Source organism: Chiloscyllium plagiosum, chromosome 29, assembly GCF_004010195.1.
Source record: "Chiloscyllium plagiosum isolate BGI_BamShark_2017 chromosome 29, ASM401019v2, whole genome shotgun sequence".
NCBI lineage: Eukaryota > Metazoa > Chordata > Chondrichthyes > Orectolobiformes > Hemiscylliidae > Chiloscyllium > Chiloscyllium plagiosum.
Genome location: NC_057738.1, coordinates 27805164 through 27823169, shown reverse-complemented (window position 1 = coordinate 27823169; position 18006 = coordinate 27805164).

The window sequence follows — 18006 nt, the reverse complement described above, 5'->3', positions numbered from 1 at the left end:
TGCAGGATTGGGACAAGGAACCTTTGAAGGTGATACTCAGGCTCTGACAACATAAATAAAAATGGAAGCATGTGACTGAGCTGGATGATGATGGAGAGATATAGTAGAATTAGGATGAGAACATCAACCATGCCAAAAGGTTTCAGGTAACTCTGAAAGGAGAGTGATAGGTTTGTACTCACATCAAAAATGAAATCATCTCAACTTAATACTTCAGGTCGAGAGTGTGTTGCTGGAAAAGCACCGCAGGTCAGGCAGCATCTGAGGAGCAGGGGAATCGACATTTCAGGCATACGCCCTTCATCAGGAATGCCTGAAACATTAATTCTCTTGCCCGTGAATGCTGCCTGATCTGTTGTGTTTTTCCAGCACCACACTCTTGACTCTGATCTCCAGCATCAGTCCTCACTTTCTCCCAACTTAGTACTTGGCGAAAAAGCAAGACCATTTGCACATCAGAAACTGATTTCTGAAGAGGCATACCAGACTTAAAGCATTAACTCTGCTTCTCTGTCCACAGATACTGGTAGACCTGCTGAATTTCTCCAGAATCGTTTCTGTTGGTTCCATCATACTCCTGACTCGTGCCTTGTAGAAATGAACAAATACTGGGGACCTCTAAAATGAGTGATTCACTGCAAATTTCCCAGCCTCTGACCTGTTCCTGTAGCCACAGTATTTATGCAACTGGTTCGATTCTCCCTTAATGCTGATAGGTTAGTAAGTGCCAGGCAATAACTAAGTCTGAATGCTGGTTAACCATTGCTCCATATGGAAACAAACTGCTTCAATATTTGAGGACATTATGCAGTTCTAGAGAACATCCCCATTTCTGATGAAAGGAAGACCATAGATGACCCACAGACACTACTCTGATGAGCTACTGCTGCAATGTCTCATGTTTGAGATTACTTCCATCAGATTTCACTGACTTGATTTGCACCAGGGGTGACTCTGAACTGTGAAGAGTTTACCCCCAATTCTCTTTGACCTCAGTTTTGCGAGACCTCCTAATGTCACCCTCAGTCAAAGTGGTCTTGATGTCATGGTGAGTCATTCTCACCTGTCTTCTGGAATTCCCAAGGCTTTGATGAAGTTGGAAGATGAGTGACTCTGGCAGAGATCAAACTGAGAGTCAGACAGCTGGTTATTGCTGAATAAATGCCATTTAATAGCAATACTGATGACTACCTTCATCATTTTGATGATGATGACCGACCATATGTTCACTGTTTGAGGAATTATTTTAATGAGGCAGCTATTCTCTAAGTTTCCTTGGTCGTGCTCTTACCTTTGCATTAATATGTTTTGTCCTTGAGATCAGTTTGTGTGGAGTTTATAAACAATTGAAACATTTCTGTATTTTACAGCATGTTCATTCCATAATGATGACATCTCTACGGCTGAGAAACTGATTGAAGGTTGTACTTCCAGGAGTTAAGAACTAATCCCTAAAGAGATACTCCAAACACACAAACATATGAATTAAACGTGGAAGGTCATTTAGCTCTCAGTGCCTGCTCCACCATTCCTTAAGATAACTATTGATATTATTGCACCACAACTACATTTCCTGCTTATCCCGATATTCTTTGACTCTTTTTTATAAACTTAAGAATCTACCTGGCTTTGCCTTAAGAATTTTCAATAACCCTATCTCTACCACTCTCTTGGGGAAAAAAAAGTTCCACAGACACTTCCAGTGAGTGAAAAGTAGTCCTGGTCTGAATTTGCCTTCAAAAGGGTGTTTCACATGATCCAGCGATGTGTACTACAACATAAGAAACTGGGAGTGGATACTGAGCTATTGAAGAATGCAACAGACATTTATTCCAACTTATCATTATGTACAAATATTGCATTCTTCAGGCACATGAGTGCCTGGGCTAATATTATGCTAATAAGTCACAACAGAGGAGCATGTTTCCAACACAGTGTTATGCTTCAAGTGGTCCGAGGTAAAATGGATTACGAGATCTTTATACCCACAGGTCACATGCTACCATGCAATAATTATAGCATGAACATGTTTCTTATGGCACACAGACATGTTGATTGTGAATCATAATAGATTACTCCTCATCTCTGTCTTAAATGAACGACTCTTATTTTAAACTGTGTTCCCTGGTTTTAGTCACTATACAAGGGGAAGCATCTTTTTAGTATTTGGTCTGTCAACTTCCTCAAGATCCTATATGTTTCAATTCAGAGCACCTTTTGCAGTTTACGTTCTCTGATCGGATGTGTAAGATTGTTTCAGGTTAAGGGGGAAGGCTAGGACTATTTGATAATGAACGATAAGTGGCACACTATAGTGATTTATTTTGGCTGAATGCTTTGGAGCTAAAATTTCTGGTTGGGCAAAATTCAATTTACAAACCCAGTGTTGTTTGTGATAATGTTTCTGAAGGTGTTCATAACACATTGAGTCTTCTGATATCACATTCACTCTGGCTGGAGACTGTTGAGTTCTGGACAAGTACTTGCAGGGAGCAAATATCTTCTGTACTGCTCTTGACAGTCCTTGGTAATTATGCCATTTAAGTTGATATAAAATGTATTTATTGGAAAAACAAAATAAACTACCTGGTTATGTAAGCCCATTGCTACTTTTGTTTAGACTTACCAGTGACCTATCTTCTACCACTGATTATTGGACTATAAGATTGTAAGAACTAGACCATTCAGCCCATTGGATCTGCACCACAATTTGATCATAACTGATATATTTCTCTCCTGTTTTCTCCCCATAACCGTTGATTCCTTTACTAATCAAGAACTTATCGATCTCCTTCTTTCATACGCTCAATGACTTGGCCTCCACAGCCTTCTGCAGCAATGTGCTCCACAGATTCACCACTGTCTGGCTGACCAAATTCCTCCTCATCTCAGTTCTAAATAGTCATCTCTTCACTCTGAGGCTGTGCCCTCAAGTCCTTGTCTCTACTACTAGTGGAAACATCTACTCTATCCTGACGTCTCAATCTTCTGTAAGTTTCAATGAGGTTCCCCGTCATCCTTCTAAATTCCATTGGGTACAGACCCAGAGTTCTCAATCATATGACAAAGCTTTCATCCATAGAATAGAGTTTTGTAGAATCCCTATTCGGCCCAATAAGTCCACACCGACCCTCCAAAGAGTATCCCAGCCAAACCCATTCCCCATTACTCACCATTTACCCCAGATTAATGGACTTAACTTACACCTTCCTGAACACAATGAACAATTTAGCATGACCAATTCACCTAACCTGCACAACCTTTGATTGTGGGAGGAAACTGGAGTACCTGGAGGAAATCCACACAGACATGGGGAGAATATGCAAACTCTACACAGACAGTCACCCGAGGCTGGAATCGAACCCCGCTCCCTGGCACTGTGAGGCAGCAGTGCTAACCACTGAGCCACTGTGCTGCCCCTAAAATCTAAAAAAAAATTTTTAAATTAAAACTGAAACTAATCCCTGGAGTACATTCTTGTGAACCTTTTCTGGACCTCTCCAATGCCAGCACAGGCCATGGGCTGAGCTTAGAGAAAGAAGAATTGTTGGCAATGAACTTCCCAAATCAGAACACCACATGCTGCCAGCAGTGGTAGCTGAAAATACTACATGGTGACCGCGATGGTGTTGTGAAGACTTTAACAGCCTTATTATACAGCAACCATAAACAGGGCGGAAACCTGTTTTCCCTAGAGTTCTGTCCTGGGAATGTTCTGTCTCAAAATCAGACAACTTTCATATAATTCCCTCTTACCCATATTTACGAGCTTCAGAGGGAATATGCCTGGATTATCTTTGTTAGTATGCCCAGGTTGGGTTTTGAGGAAACCATAGTTGAAACTTTATTGCTGGAACAGCACAGCAGGTCAGGCAGCATCCAGGGAACAGGAGATTCGACGTTTCGGGCACAGGCCCTTCTTCATTCCTGAAGAAGGGCCTGTGCCCGAAACGTCGAATCTCCTGTTCCCTGGATGCTGCCTGACCTGCTGTGCTGTTCCAGCAATAAAGTTTCAACTTTGATCTCCAGCATCTGCAGACCTCACTTTCTCCTTTGAGGAAACCATGCCTGCAAATATCAGTGGCAGAAATAAAAGCCCTTTCTTTACTGAGGCTGTGTATTTTAATCTAGATGCTGGAGTGAGAAACATGAGAAAATGGTATAACCTGAACAGCAAAGTGGCAACAGAAATGTGAGTAATGAGAATTAACAAAAGAAAACAGACATCTTTCATTATTGGAATTTAAATTATCTTTTGATCCTAGTTTGAGTTAACTTGATGACTAATGATCAAATTAGGTTGTTAATAGCAGTGTTCATCTTGAATTTAGAACTGAGGTTTTGCAGGGTGCTATATAAATTGTTTATTGTTTTTGACACAAACATCAGCAGCAGAAATAAAATCAGAAGGATGGCATCCTCAGTCAGAGATTCTGCCAGCCTCATTCCCGATGAAGAGCTTATGCTTGAAACGTCGATTCTTCTGCTTGTCGGATGCTGCCTGACTGGCTGTGCTTTTTCAGCACACACTCGATGGCTGAGAATAAGAATGAGTTCATATTACCCTTAATGAGGGTCTGAATATATGAAAGGAGAAAGCAAGGAGAGCAGCATAACAAACCATGTTGCTCAAGACTTTGAGAAATACCAGTCTTCACGCTGTTGGGTGCGTTTGGCATCCTTCATGACTCTGCAGGTTGGGGTGAGACAACAGTTGGAAGCTGGGAATCTCACTTTGACATATATTCATGATGTTGGGGCTGTGACCCTGGAGTTCCAAGGCATTGTTTGATCTTTCAAGAATGGGCTTATCTAAATTAATCTAGCTTTCAATAATTCTTCATTAATTGCTGAAGATTTGGAAATGTCATTCAGAAAAAGGTATAAACAGACAATACGGGACACTAAAGTGTCACCTTAGCACAATAGGAACACTTTGCTCTATGACCTATGTGGAGACATGTCTGTTCAAGAAGATGTTAGTATATTCTGGATGCAAGTGGAGAATGGTAAGTATTAGCATACAGCACAAATGCAGTACCAAACATGTGCAGACTGAATTCACATGCCTTATTTCAATTCACAGCCAATTCAGAAAAAAATCAGTGGAGTGGTGATTAGAACATGTACTATTTCACATAGCGCTGAGTATGGCTAAGCTAAGCTTCTCATGTTTCATTAGAAATAGCTCCTTTGCAATTGAGAAGTCTAAAGCCAAAAAAAATTGAAAGCAAATTCATATTGATATTTTATTGGAAAATTGAAACTGCTGTGACACACAAATGTGCTCAAAATTACTACTCATTATGATTACCTTGTAGTTGTTAGAATTCAATTGTATTAAAAGTCATGATTTCTGGATAAATTTCCAATACTTTTAATGTGATACTATTGCATCATTTTGCTCCTGCATCTATGAACTAATGTTTTTTTTTCTAAATTTAATGGAAATTGAAAGTGTTCTGCAGGGATTTATCATTATTTTCAGTTCACGTGCCAATTAGAGATAAAGGAACACAGTTCTGAGAAGGGACAGAGTACTGCAAAGAAGCAAAGTGAAAACATTTATGTGCTCCCTGGTGAAATATTTAACTCTGATTAAAGCTATGGGCAGCATTCCAGTTATATTGCATTCTCCTAGCCTCACTAGCACATCTCAACTAGAATTGTTTTTATGCTTACGTGGCACTTAATGCGTTGATAAAACTAATTCTGTTGTCTACTTTTTTGTGCTTTGAACATTTATGAAGGCGGAATCTAATTTAGTATCCCTATAAAAATAGAGCACCAACTTACATAAATATTGCCTACCTAAGTGAGTGGAGGAGACAGACTGGTGGCATCATGAGATTTTAACATGAGAAGATTCAGTGGAGTACAATTTTGTGCCAGTAAACTGGCCGAGTAGATCACCTCTCCATTGTAAAACCCATCTGGTTTTCATTTTGTGTCTCGGCACTTTGAAATAATTCCAGCTGAACTTTTAAAATTCAACGTGGATATGTATAAAATGATGTTTAATGATGTTCACAGCGACAAGTTTGAAAATTTTAAAGATATTTAAACAGTGCAAATGATGAAGTTCTGAATTTTCTGTAAGATAAGGCTAGGGACACCTGCAATTACTACATGCACAGAGAAAGCTTGGAATTGTAACTTACCCAGTCCCATTGTAATCTCATCCAGGTGTTGCATCCAGATGGGTTTGTGGTTCACTCATTTCTCTATTACTGTGAAGAACCAGTTAGCTGCACAATAATATCTTCTCTTTTCTCAGAATGCTGAAGATTGTGTCAATATCTAAAAGCAGACACTGGTGTCATCAGGTCAATGATGTGCAAAAATAAAGGACCTATTCTCCTGCAATATATCAGGTAGTTTGCAATAGCTGCTGAGACATATTTGAGACCAACACAAGATTCCTTTGTTTGTTAGAGAATCTAATACACCTGAGTGGATAATTATCTGTAACCATGCAATGCAGTTATTGGATGAAATAGAACCGTTTCAGTTCCAAACACCAATACAACGTATTAGAATCAGTCCTACAGAGCTTAGTCATTTTGTGAGCCAACAATCTTTGGGTCTTCTGAAGCAATAATTTGAATACTTTGAACTCATGGTGCTTTGTGCTATGAGCCACCTAAAGTTGTTATATTCTTAATGGCTGAGAATGAGAATCTTTTCACAAGGGCAATTTAGTTTTGAATCACTGCGAGAATGGGGAATGATGTGCATTGAATGGGGAATGATGTTTTACATTGTAGACACATCGGTATTTCTGTGAAAACCAATGCAGTTGCCTGAATTCACTTGATAACGAAGTAGCACAACAAGATGCATACTTTGTGAAAAATATACAGCTAGATAGCATACCTGTACATAACATGAACTCACTTTCAGAACACACACACTAACAATATTAAAGAATGGATTGGCAGTCTAGTCACATGCAATGGGTTCAGCCTAAATTTCAGACACATGTGAAGGATTCCCACTGAACAATACAGTGGGCAGCAATGTGTAATGCACTGTGGATGTCATTTGGATGCTTTTGGGTTGAGATTGCTTTGTAATTGATGACAGACAATGCTATGAATTACAGCTGGGTCATATGTTAAATGTAAATAATAACTTGTTATTAAGGATTGTAACCTTGAAGTGACACTTCCAATGAAAGTGTGGCTGTATGAATTCTTAGCGTATGAAGTGTGACAAGGATAAGCTGAATACTGTACCTGATTGAAATATTGGTAATGTAGCAGCATGCAAAGTGATTTTTATTTGATATTTTAGTACTGTACAGACCAGGAATGTAAACTCAAAACTGGAATCTGCAGGGAGCCTCAACCCAATTTCATTTACTATTGCTGTGCATGAGTGTATCAGAAAATTGAACTCTCCCATCACATACTAGACTCCATATTATTTTCCAACGTCTGTTACAAGACTTAATACTCTTTTGTCACAACACTGCTTTTCATTGTCTCTACAGTGTATAGATTCTGCTTGAATTCAATCACAGTGAACAACATATAATACAGAGGTTGTCATTTTAGATCTGCTCACTCTCTCCTCTTGGCATATCTCTGCAAAGCTACTGGGAACTGTTGATGTATGAAATGCAAAGTATAAAGCATATCTATGCTGGTAACAATGTAGCCTATTAAAGATTAAAGCAAAACCAATTTATCTTAACTTTATCTTTTGGTGCAAAAGCGCTCATGAAGTAAGAATTGATAGTGAAGGAGAATTAAATATTTATTGCACTTTGAAACGAGGTAGTAGTAAACATTACAAGGTCATGTAGGGCAATAGACTGCCCTGCAATTACGGCCACAATGTCTTTACGTTGTGAAAACTTTGTTGAATTTTTATCTTCAGCTGCCATTTGGGAGCAAAAATTCTGCTTATCAAAGTGCTATAACTGAGGAGTGTGAGTGCATAACCTGCAAACAAGCTTTGTCAGGAACTGGAGATTGCTTTGGACTAAAAGTAGTTTAGCTTCCTTAGGGGAAATGAAATGACAGCCACCAAACTACTCCAAAAGGTTAACAGCCAGATTAGAACAATGCAGGGAGGAGATTAAATGAGCATTGAGAAAACTGGACCATCTTGAAGCAAAGTATTTGTAATCCATTTCCAGTTTGTGCATTCCTTCCATAGTCAATGAAATGTTAAATTTAACTGTAGCTATACTAAAATAAGATGGGAGTTTTTTGTCATTCAAGCAAACCATTTGGACATAGTGTTTCTACACACTTGGACCAAGATTGTTTTCAGAGTACTTAATTTAAAAAGACAATCGGTTAGGATCTAAAGGAACCAATTGATTTAGCATTACACATTTTGCACAACTGCCAAACAAAAATTATAGGTGATATTTGTACTCAACATTGCTATAGGCATAACATATAAATCATAAAGTTCAAAAATATACCTCAATAATTGTCAGCAGAAAGGCAATTCTACTGTCCTTCTTGAAATGAGGCTATTTTCAATCAGATGATTCCATAAGGTTGACCATTTCCAACAGAGTCTGGTTCTGATATAGAGACCAGTGTCCACTTTCACAGTCATGGTTCTTCACACATGTGCTTCATTAATTGTTGCCCTGCTTTCAATACAGAAGGAAAGATATTCAGTTACTCCATCAAAACTGCTGGGACAGAAGATAACACTGGGGAAATAGGTGTTGAATTCTGATTTCTGATTCAGGGAAACCTCTTTTGTCATGTTGTCCAAAGGTAGAAAGCAGTAAAGGTCTTGCAGAAGCAACAACTGAAACACTCAGCATCTATGCAGAAAAAACAGAGTACACACTTTCCCAATCCAAAGATTTGCAGATCTTTCCTTCAGCAATGTTTTTAGGCACCGCTGGATCATCCTCACCACTACATTAGCAATTTTGCTCCATAAACTGGTGCCTAATCTTATGGGACTTCTGCTGAAATATTTCAGGCCACAAAATGGAATTCCTGTTAAATTGAGAGGGCATCTTTAAATCCAGCAAAAGCTAAAAGACAGGTCCAACCACAGCTTCAACATTGGTAGTGCTAGGATATATGCCCTGAGTCCACGGTAGATGGAATAGGGATCTAGCCAGTGTTGTTGATACCAATCCACATCAGCCATCCAGCCAACTAGCCCCCAATGAGCCTGAGTTGTTGTGGTAATATATCATTTTATCACAATATTGTAGTCTGAAGCTATAGACAGTGAGGATGGGAGCTCCAATTTATTTCCATCACACAGCTGACCAGAAACTCATCCACCCATTGGATTATATTTGAAATCTGTGACTTAAATCTAGCTTTTGTTTAGAGGAGAGGACACTACCAGTGTACTACAAGATCTCTGAGGGCTATATTTCTGTAGTAAGTAGCAATATTCTTAACATCTCAAGCAATACTTATATTGTCCAAGTGGAATTCTTTGTTGGAAATGTCAAGTGTAGGATTGGTCCCTTGCTTGGGTCCAAATGGAGTAATTCTGCAACATTTGCTGTCATGAGATCAGGTAGTCTTTCTTTTTAAAGAAGTAAAATCACACAACACCAGGTTTTAGTCCAACCACAGGTTTTTGGAGTGATGCTCCTTGTCATTTCAAATAAACATGTTGAGATATAATCTAGTGTTGTGTGATTTTGACTTTGACCATCCCAGTCCTACACTGGCACTTCCACATCAGGAAAACAATGGACAAGTGTATCAACAATCACTGCAACACTTGGAACGCATACCCTAGACTGACTGGGAGGGCAGGGGAGAGGGTATTTGTTGAAGGTGTCTTCTTTTTGAGATAATGTACAATCATGTACTTACTTCCATTTGTAGATAGGCAATCTTGTGGCCTTATTTCAAAGGAGATCCAGGAAATTCTCTCAGGCTTCCTGCTCAACATTACCCCTTGATCAACACGATAGGTTTATTGGTTATTCACTGGCCAGATATTGCTTTGTGTGAATGGACTGTCATGTTTGCCTATTAAGCAATGAGTATCATATTACTAAAGCATTTCATTGGCATTTTGAGATGTCCTGAGAGCAAGATAGACATATGGGAGGGTGGGGGAGGAGGTGCGGGAGGGAAGGACAAGAATTTCTCTCCTGCGATTTAGCAAATGATTTACATATGAACAAGGAACAAGACAGACCACTTAGACCTTTGGGTCTGCTTTGATATTCAATAATGTCGGATTTTAACTTCAGCTCAACATTCCTCCATATCCTGTAATCTTTCACCCCTTGATGATCAAGAAACTATCCCTGCCTAACAAATATTAGTCTTTGAGAAATAGAATTCCAAAGACTCGCAACTATCTAAGCAAAAAAAAAGAATTCCTAATCTCTGTTTTAAATGGTTGACCGTTTCTAAACTATGACCCCTAGTTCTAGATTCTCCTACAAGAGGAAACATTCTTTCATCCTTCCACCTAGTCAAGTCTCCTCAGGACCTTACACCTTTCAATTATGTCACCTCTGACACTTCTAACCTCCAGAGGATACTGGCCCAGTCTGTCTAGCCTTTCTTCGTAATGTATTAGTCTACTAAACTATATCTGAATTGCTTCCAATACATTGACATCCTTCCATAACATAGTGACCAGTATTCCAGAACTAGTCTCACCAATGCCCTATTTAACTGAAGTATAATCTCTCTACTCTTGTAATCAATTCCCCTCACAATAAACCATAACATTCTATTAGCTTTCCTGATTACTTGCCGCAACTACAAACTAACTGGCTGCGATTCACGCACTAGTACACAGATATCTCAGAACTCTGCAACCTCTCACTATTTGCATAGTATGCTTGTTTTTTATTCTTCCTGCCAAATGGACAATTTCACACAAATTAGGCAATCAAAATATATGTGTCGAATTTCATCAAATAATATGAGTTCATTTTAGCATGCTAACTAGGTCAGCTGTCTTCTTAACATTCAATTTCAATTGTCTGGTTTGTAGCATTGAGCAGAAATCCCCATATTTGGAGATACTGGAACAAAACTCTGAATTTTTCAAAACTTTTAAAAGAAAGAGTGTAGTTTGGATGACCTTTGGGAAAAATACACAGTCACAGAGATGGCTATCAACCCAGAAATTCCAATTTACATATCCACTCAAAGAGAACAATCAGCCAGACCTAACACCACCCAACACAGACTGAATGGGGCTTCTACAATCCTGAAGGAGGGTCCTGCCCAAAATGTTGACTGTCTTGCTCTTCAGATACTGCCTGAGCTGCTGTGCCTTTTTCAGTGCCACTCTTTATCAACTGTGATTTCTCCAGCATCTGCAGTCCCCACTGTCTACCAGACTCTACAGATGCCAGACATTCAACGTAAATCAATTTTCATTCACAGAGATATTGACATTCAACTTCAATCAAAATACATTCCCACATACTCTTCACTGACCTCAAGGGAGCACCGATTGGCGTGAAGGTAAGAGGCCTGCAATTTGTGTAACAGGCCTGCAATCTTACCTGAAAGAGCTAACTCCCAGAGCTGTCTCCATAGCCATCTCCAGAAGATGTGATGTGGAAGTGCCAGTGTTAGACTCGGGTGGGCAAACTTAAAGCTTGCTCCTTCGTCAGGTAGCTTATCTGATGAAGGAGCAGCGCTCTGAAAGCTTGTACTTTCAAATAAACCCATTGGATTATAACCTGGTGTTGTGTGATTTTTAACTGTCTACAGACGAGGAATCCCAAACAGCTATCTCCCTGAGAGCGGTTCCCTGCCATGTTTTCCCTAGAAGCCATTCCAAACAGCAATCCCCAGAAGAGGAATTTTGACAGCTAATTACAGCAGCTATTTCCAAGAGCTATCTCCGGAAGGGGGAGTCCCGACAGCAATCCCAAAACCTTCCAACACAGGCCTGTTCTGTACCAGGGGGACCAACAGCAACTGAACATGACCAGCAGGCTGAAGAACTGAAAATCTCCAAACACCACCTACCTGACTGACACCACAAGGCCTCAGACACATCCTGAGGTAAAGCTGGCTTGCAAACTCTGCTACAAAATAAGGAAAACCAAGTACTCACCCGAGAAATCTGAAACACCTCCGACCACATTAGTAAACTCAACCCAATCTGTAGGCCTACACCCTCTGAAGTCTTCATCGAGGCACTGGGTATGGCAATCAGGAATGACCAGCTGTACTTCAAAATCGTGTTTATCCCCAGTGGTGAGCTTAAACTCCTGAGACCCCAGAATATCCCACCTAACCAGCAGGGAGGGGAAGGTGGGTGGTGACAGTGCAGGGAAATCTCCATGATTAAAACCGTTGTTTAGCTTCAAATAGTGTTTAACATGTGTTCAATTTGATAGTGTATTTAAGTACTGTCCTCTGTGTAATTGTGTTAATTCATTGTTTTATTGCATTTGCTTTTATTTCTTATCATACTTATCTTTTTGTATTCAATAAATGCAGAGATTATTTTGCTCTGAAACACCCTTCTTCATTTCACATTCCCTAAATAACACCAGTGTCAGAACCAGGGATTTGGGGGTTATTCGAACCACCTAAAAATCAGCAAATTAGTGAGTGCGAACCAGAACCAGACCAGGTTGGTTGAGAATCTTAGTGAGTTTGTTATTAATGGCAATGAGAACAAAGTGTATCAAACTTAATCACAATTTTAAGCATTCATTTCTGGCTGTGATGGTTCATTTTCCTTAAGTTGCTTTCAACATTTAATCATTTTGGTGGCAGTTAAATCATACAATTTGTGCTGGTGTTAGGGCTTTTGAGTTTATGCCTCTGTAACATGGAGTCTTTGTCCCTTTATTTGCCCTTACTGAATGCCACTGAACTGCAATGGGACTAGCTGAGTTAAGTCATTCATCACAATCCTCACTAGCTTTATACCTGAGCTGAGCCCACCATTTGCTTCTGTGGAAGGAGTTAACTCTGAAGAAGGTGTAACAAATTTTGGGGAGGACTTCTTAAATCAAATTTCATGTTTTAAGCATGGCTGAAGATCTTTACCTTCTAGCCCAACAGACAAAACTGCAGCAAAGAGCAGTAATAATATTACTTCTGTTCATGAAAAGGGAAGTGGCAGAGTGATTTCTCTAAATACATTAATGACTCAAGTCCTGGTGTTTGGGTCGGGTAGCTTGGAATTTTGCCAACTCTAAACACCCCTCAAAACAAATTGCCTGGAATTTTCATTTCTAAATGCTAATTGAGTCATAGTTAGCATTTGAGATCCTCACTGTCTTCTGTTTCAAGCTTAGCAGTTATGGTATCCAACATTAATGCAGTTGGACCTAAACTGCATGGCTCAAGAAAAAGAAGAAAGAATTGCATTTCCTTTGTCGTTATCCTGGCTGCTGAAAGTCCAGAGATCTCTACAGCCAATGAAGAGTTTGATATCTATGTCATGGTTGGAATCTAGGAAATGTGGCAACTGATTTGCACACAACAAAATGTCACAAACAACAATAAGATGCCAGCCTGAGTAAGGAAAGGAGTTTCTGCCAAGAATGGAATGAAATTCATCAACAATTGGCCAAACCAACACAAAGGTCACAAAACTTCAGGCACAAATTTACGCTAGCACAAATTAAGTTTCTGTTACCTTTCCCAGTAGTTTAAATTAGTCACATCCCAATTAATCACAATGGCAGCTGGTATTTATGCACTTGTTCACTGCATAAAAGGTCCAGAGGTACTTCAAAGGAGCATTTTCAAGTAAGATATGATACCAAGCCACTAAAGGTGATGTTAGATCAGATGGCAGTAAAGGAGAAAAGCAAGACAGAGAGGTATAGGGAGGGTGAACCAGAGCCAGGGGCTGAGGCAATCAAATACCTGGCTGCAAATAAAGTTTAAAGTCCCAGAATAAATGTATGTTAGACCTATCCATTTCAGCTTAGGGCAAATACATCTAGTTCCTAAGCTATGTCACATGCTACTCCTGTGTAAAGCATATCAGGTACTTCAATGCATTCTTGACTCCCAGCACATCCTATAAAGTCACCCAAAACTCTTTTCAGTGATCTACCTTGCACCAAAGCCTGCTCACCCATCATATGTTCCATCAGAAATACTTTGTTCTCCTTGTTCTTTTGTATTGTAAATAGAGGATTGGAACTGTCCAATTGGCCTTGTAGGTCTTTTCCAATATTTGAATCATATTCCACTTCACTGAAATCTATTTGTACATGCTTCTATTGCTGACCCTCCCTTGTGTTTATCTAATTTCCCCTTAAATGCCCCCATACAATTTGACTCACCTTTTAGTGATAGCGAGTTCCACATTCTCATCACCAGACCAGAAATTGTTCTGTGTTCCCTGTTTGATTATTGATGATTGTCAGGATATCAAGAGAGAGGATGTCAATTGAATGCTGAGTTACTGTCAATGCAAATTCTGCCTCTCTGACAAATGCGCTCTTGCACCTACCCTTATACACCATACTGCTGTAAGCAGATCTGTTAGTTCGGAAGCCCATCCAAAGGCACCCATCTGTATGTGTGATAGAAGAGATTTATTTGTAAAATGCTAATTTAAAGATTAACTAACTCCAACAAGGCCATTGAGTATGACAGAAAAAAATAGCATTCCAGTACTTTAGCAGCAACTTGTAGAAGTTGAATTACAGAGACCTTCTGATGTTGAACATCTTTGAGCCCTTATGGGATGTATTTAACTTATTTTATCCTGACAGATAATATAATGAAGTACATATCTATAATAGAGACTTGGGACAGAGAATAGAGGATTCAAGGAAATTATATAAATGATTGCCCTCATCCAATAATGCTTCACCCTCATTCAGAGGAATACTTTTATTTCATGCACAAACTGCAAATGCACTTTATACGAGTGCTACTGCTTACAGTGCTAATAACACTTGTCAGAAAAGGGAATCCTTTCTTACTGAGCTATTACTTTGAGAAACTGTTTGCATCATGTTCTTTATATGGGTCAGCCTTGGTTTGAAGTCCCTAGTCATGATGTACAGCTGTGGAAAGTACTTTACTAAACAGCCTGTATCCCCAAAAGAGCAAGATGAGCTGTAAGCTTCTCTAAAGATTCATTGGAAACACCAAGGCACGGAAAGTAGTTGTGCTTATGTCTAAGATATTTTTCTGCCTCTTCAAGCTGGTTTTCTAGTGTTCTCCTCTCCAAGGATTCCATTATGTACGTTACGACAGTGTTTGGAGCTTTGTGTTTAAGTGGCACTTTGCTCCAAAGTCATAAAGATAGAGAAAGAAAGTTGCCTATGTTTAATCTCTGCTGCCTTTACTTGAACTTCTTTCCACAAAGTTGATATCCAATTACTTTTCTGTTAGCACTTCCCCTCCTAGTGAACAGTCTGTTAGTATGCAACAAAGACATACAGTAGCCCTGGTCTGCAATTGACAATCCCAGCACACACTGAAACACCATGCAATGAAACTCAGAATAATACAAATATGTTGAAACCTTCTTACATGGTGAGCTGCATTATTGGCTCCAGAGTGATTTTGGTAAAATTAGCATTTAACTTCACAGCAAAAACTTTGCTGCCGAGAATTACAATCGGCTGTATTGATTTCCTATGGGCTTTTGATAGATAAAGACTGAGCTCAGAATGCACCAAACATGCATGGGCTACAGTATTGTGTAGGCAAGAAAATAAGCAGCCAGGGCCCCATTGGGTTGGATGGTGCCATTGCACTATGCCTCTGGCCTCGAAGATTGAGGTTGGGGTTCCACCTACTCCAGAGGGGTGTTGCAACAGGTTCAAACTGATTGATTGAAATGAGCAACTAAATGTCATGAGAGCCCCTGCATAATATTACATTGTCACTGATGCTGGGCCAGTTTGGTTCAGGGAGAAACAAAATGCATCAACATGTGGCCGAACTGGATTTCCTTAAAGGATTACAAAAAAAGTATTTTAGACTCAATGTGTTTTTGGAATAATCAAGACAATACCTTCTGGCACCAAGCTAGTACCAGAGGCTGTTGCTAACCATTGCTCGAGTCCTCTTCTGATTGATTCCCTCTGACCACCCCAGTCCCTCCACCACTTTTTCTGATGTCCAAATTCCCTTATATTGATCCACTCATACTTTGCTCTCGATCCTCACTGCATCACTTCCTTCCCTCTTGATTTCTTCCTCCCACTAGCTCTGTGAGGATGCTAGTGACTGACCTGTTACAGATGTTTAAGAATAGCGAAGGGTTTGATAGGTTAGATTTAAGGGTAATGTTTCCATTATAAGAAAGTCATCAGTGGTTTGAATATGGAAGCTTTTAGCAAGTGGTGCAGATGAGGCAAATGTATTTAAGGATAAATTAAATCATATGTGATGGAGAAGGATCTGTTGATAATTACAGAATCCCTATAGTGTAGAAGAAGGCCATTCAGCCCATTGAGTCTACACCAACCCTCCAAAGAGCATCCTAGACAGACCCATCACCTTATCTGACATTTACCATAGCTAATCCACTTAGCATGGACACTATAGACAATTTAGCATGGCCAATCTACCTAACTTGCATCTCTTTGGACTGTGGGAGGAAACTCACATGGACATGGGAGAGTGCACAAAATCCACACAGACAGTTGCCCAAGGGTCCCTAGAGCTGTGAGGCAGCAACACTAATGACTGAGCCACCGTGCTGCCCCAGAGAGGCATGAAAAACATTGGGAAGAGGCATTGTGGCATAAAAGCACCAAAATAAATCAGCTGTGCCAAATGAAAATTGCTGTCATAAGTTCACGGCAATCTAGGGCCATTCTGTCATCAGTTTTACAGAAGTGGAATTCTCCAATTTGACTCGTAATTTATGGTTCACCAATGAGATTCCAGAAATATATGCTTTAGAAACATGGAATTCCAAGGCATATGGCTTCATTGGCAGAAATCAAAAAGAGAATTACGATGTACCTGTTACAATAAACTGAGGAAGGATGTTTTTGCTTCAGAGGGATTGCAGCGAAAGTTTACCACATTGATTCCTGAGAGGCATGACTGATTATGTGGAGAAATTGAGTCAGTTAGGATTGTATTCACTGGAGGTTGGAAGAATGGGGGAGGGGTGTTGGTTTCATAGAAACTGATAAAATTCCAACAGACCAGACAGGTTGGATGTAGGAAAGATGTTCCTGATGGTGGAGAAGATCAGAATCAAGGTCACATATAAGCAAAAGCGATAAATGATTTAGGACTGGGATTAGGAGAACTTTCTTCACCCAGACAGAGGAGAGCCTATGGAATTTACGACCACAGAAAGTGATTGACAGCAAAATGTTATGTGTTTTTATTAAGGGGATAGATATAGCTCTTGCAGGAGAAGGGTATAAGGAATATGGGGGATGGTAGGATTAGGATATGGAGCTTGAAGATCAACTGCAATCATACTGAATGGCAGGACAGTCTCAAGGGGTCAAATGTCCTACTCCGAGTCCTATTGTCCATGTTTCTATCTTTTTGACAGTTATAACCTCTCACCTTTTTGCAATTTTCCTCAACTTTACATCCTTTCTATATTATAGTGCTTCGAATTGTACACTGCATTGATACAGGTGACAACCATGCTGATGGATTTCAATACACTTTCAAATTCCAAGTTTCCACCTGGCTGCTTCCAGTGGAATGAAGAATAAAGTGCTGAAAATGGAAAGTCGTGATTTCAATTTGGTCCTATACCCAAGATGGCACTCCCACTTAATCATTCCAATGACATTTATTTACCTTGTTCTCAGGAGGTAGTTAATATACCATCTCTCCCACCACATTTGTCCTTAAGGTATGATTGATTAACTTGTCTAATTACACCCAATTAGTCGAAGATTATGAGCAGTTTATACAGTATGTCGGGTGTTGTGCTGGGACCAGATTCAGACTCTACAAGCTCCACTGTTTCATTATTCTTAGTCTCCAGGGTGTGAGTGGATTTCCATTTAAATGACACTTATTTTGTGGCACTTTTCTTCAGAAATTTGATCTTATTCCCAACAAAGTATGTCACCCTTACTTTGAGAGAAAGGAGAAT